Source organism: Rhincodon typus, chromosome 13 (genome assembly GCF_021869965.1).
Source record: "Rhincodon typus isolate 14 chromosome 13, sRhiTyp1.1, whole genome shotgun sequence".
NCBI lineage: Eukaryota > Metazoa > Chordata > Chondrichthyes > Orectolobiformes > Rhincodontidae > Rhincodon > Rhincodon typus.
In genome coordinates this window covers 56,028,745-56,032,121 of record NC_063344.1, presented here as the reverse complement: position 1 = coordinate 56,032,121, position 3,377 = coordinate 56,028,745, and positions in this window count along the sequence as shown.

Here is a 3,377-nt window from a genome sequence, read left to right as displayed (position 1 = left end):
AGAACTGCAACTTAGAAAAGGGGATGATTTTACAAGCACAGAAGCATACAAAAGCAAAGTCATTAAGGCTAGCAGCCCAAAACGGTAAAGAGTCTCCCTTTTGTATCTGCTAGTGGAATTACCAATTAGGCCTTTGTTCCACACTTCTATTCTGCATCAGGACAGTCTCCAAGCTCTCCAATTCTGCCTTAAACAAAGACGCAAACAGCATCCTCCTCCGATTGATTGAGCTTGTTCTCACTCTGAATAACAACTCATTCAACTCCACTCACTTCATCCAAATGGAAAAGGTGTTTATCCGGATACCAAGATGGGTCTTACTTAAGTCTTCCTTCTCATGACAGGTGTGGAATACTTATCATTCAGGACCTACTCACAGCCCCTCTCTTCTCCAGTCCATTTATGATTTTCTCAATGCCCCTCCTGCTTTCACCATAAATTGAGGAATTTCATGGGCTTTGTTTCCAAATTCCATCCTTTTTCCATCTTCTCCTGGCCCATTTAAGACTTTTCCCTTCCCTCAGCTTCTCAGTCTCCATTTCTGGTAATAGGTTATTACTGCAAGCCACTGACCTCCCCTTCCACCACCAACCCCATCTGTTCTGATGAGGCAGCCTTCCATACCAGCTTGTGATACATCTTCCTTTTTCCTTCTTGGTCAAGAAGGCCCTCTAGCACTTCACACTGATTTCAGTCATGTCTATTCTCACTCTTTCAACACCCCTTTCTGAATCCTGACAGGCCTCATCCTCACCTTCTTCCCCACAAGCCTCTGTATTTAAATAGATCATCCACTGCTATTTCCATCACTTCTACCATGACCACACATATCTTTCCCTATCTTATCCTTTCAGCTTTCTACATGGATTATTCTCTGTGACATCCTGGTCCACACCTCAGTTACCCCCAACAGGCCCTAACAAGAACTTTCTGTGTACGTTCAGGAGATGCACAGAGTCATACAGCAATGGAAACAGACATCAGTCCAACCGGCACACGCTGACTATGTTTCCCAAACTAAACTACTTCCGCCTGCCTGCATTTGGCCCAGATCCCTCCAAATCTTTCCTATTCATGAACTTATCCAAATGTCTTTTAAACATTGTAATTGAACCCTCTCCAGTTTAATAATATCCTTCCAATAATAGGGTGCATAAGATGCACAGAACTGCACATAGTACTCCAGAAGAGTAAAAACTGGAATCAATGGGTATCAGGGTGGTTGGAGTCATACCTGACACATAAGAAGAGGGTTGTGGTTGTTGGAGGTCAATCATCTCAGCTCCAGGACATCTCTGCAGGAGATCCTCAGGGTAGTGTCTGAGGCCCAACCATCTTCAGCTCCTTCATCAATGACCTTCCCTCCATCATAAGGTCAGAAGTGGGGACGTTCACTGATGATTGTACAATGTTCAGCGTCATTTGCAATTCCTCGGATACTGAAGCAGTCCATATTCAAATGAAACAAGTTCTGAACAATATCCAGGCTTGGACTGAAAAGTGGCAAGTGACATTCGCGCCACACAAATGCCAGGCTATGACCATCACCAATAAGAGACAATCTAACCACTACCCCTTAACATTCAACAGTGTTACCATCACTGAATCTCCCACTATCAATCGCCTGGTGGTTATCATTGACCAGAAACTCAACTGGACTCACAACATTAACACAGCGTCTACAAGAGCAGGCCAGAAGCTAGGAATACTGCGACGGTAACTCACTTCCTGACTCCTCAAAGCCTGTCCACCATCTACAAGGCGCAAGTCAGGAGTGTGATAGAATACTTTCCACTTGCCTGGATGAGTGCAGCCCCAACAACACTCAAGAAGCTTGACACCATTCAGGACAAAGCAATCTGCTTAATTGGCACTACATCCACAAGCATCCGCTCCCTCCACCACAGACGCTCAGTAGTAGCAATGTGTACTATCTACAAGATGCACAGCAGAAATTCACCAAAGCTCCTTAGACAGCACCATCCAAACCCACAACCACTTCCATCTAGAAGGACAAGGCCAGCAGATATATGGGAACACCGACACCTTCACATTCCCCTCCAAGTCATTCACCATCCTGACTTGAAAATACATTGCCATTCCTTCATTGTCGCTGGGTCAAAGTCCTGGAATTCCCTCCCTCATGGCATTTTGAGTCAACCCACAGCAGGCGGACTACTGCAGTTCAAGAAGGCAGCTCACCATCACCTTCTCAAGGGCAACTAGGGACTGGCAATAAATGCTGGCCAGCCAGTGACCTCCACATCCCACAAATGAATAAAAAAAGAGGCCACACCAATGTTCTGTCCTCAACATGATGTCCCAACTCCTATACCAGCAAAGCCTGTTCTTTCACCTTCTCCTATCTCCCTGTCCATATTTGCAGTTCACAACGTTCTCTCCTCTACACTGGGGACAGCAAGTGTAGATTGGGTGACAGTTTTGTGGAACACTTCCATTCAATCTGCAAGCTCAACTCCGAGATTCCATTAATTCTCCACTTTGTACCCAATCTGACTGTTCTGTCCTTCACCTTCCAAGTTGCTGCAATGCAGATCAAAGCAACGTCAAGGAGTTTTCAACTCTACAGCCTTCTAGACTCAATATTGAGTTCAATGTTGGATCACAATGTCTGCCTCCATGCTGTTTGGTGTGATTTTTAAAAAAAAAATTATCAGCTTTCTTTCTTTCTTTATCTCTTCATCTTGTGTTCAGACAGCTGCTACATAGCCATTCATGCCTCACTTAAAATACATAAATACCATCATCACATGGCTGAAACCAGCGAGAGAAGAAGCCGATACCTTATTAGTCCACAAGTGCAGCTCAGCAACACTCTGGGACCAGCAATTCAGAAGCAGGGATCTCACCAGGGGGAGGAAAAAAAAAAGGAAAATAAAAACCTGTCCTGAAAGGAAAGGAAACTCTTCTCAAGTGAAGAGGTGCTAATTTGTTTTACCTACAAATATTATATTTCTTTACTACAGAGGCGCGACCATAATTTCCAATTGAGAAGCCAAAAATAGACAACACTTATTTGTCTTTGGGGAAGCAAAAGAGGATTCTTCAGGCCTGCAACGTTTTCAGCCACCTTCTGGAGGACTGTGTAAGGACTGGTTGCTGTTTTCTCTGACGAGCTATCTAACTGCACATTACATTGTTAGAAATCATCTTCCTGTGCAAATGTATGCATGTCTGCATGTTTGGGTAACACTGAATTTATATTTTTCATATTATGGAAATAAATATTTAACCTTTCTTTTGATTTAAACTTACAAGAAATCCTGGCTTTGTGCCTGTCCATTGAAATCAGAGACTCAAGCAATTAAAACACTCCAAGAAAATGCATATCGTCAATGAAGAATGGTGGTTTAAAA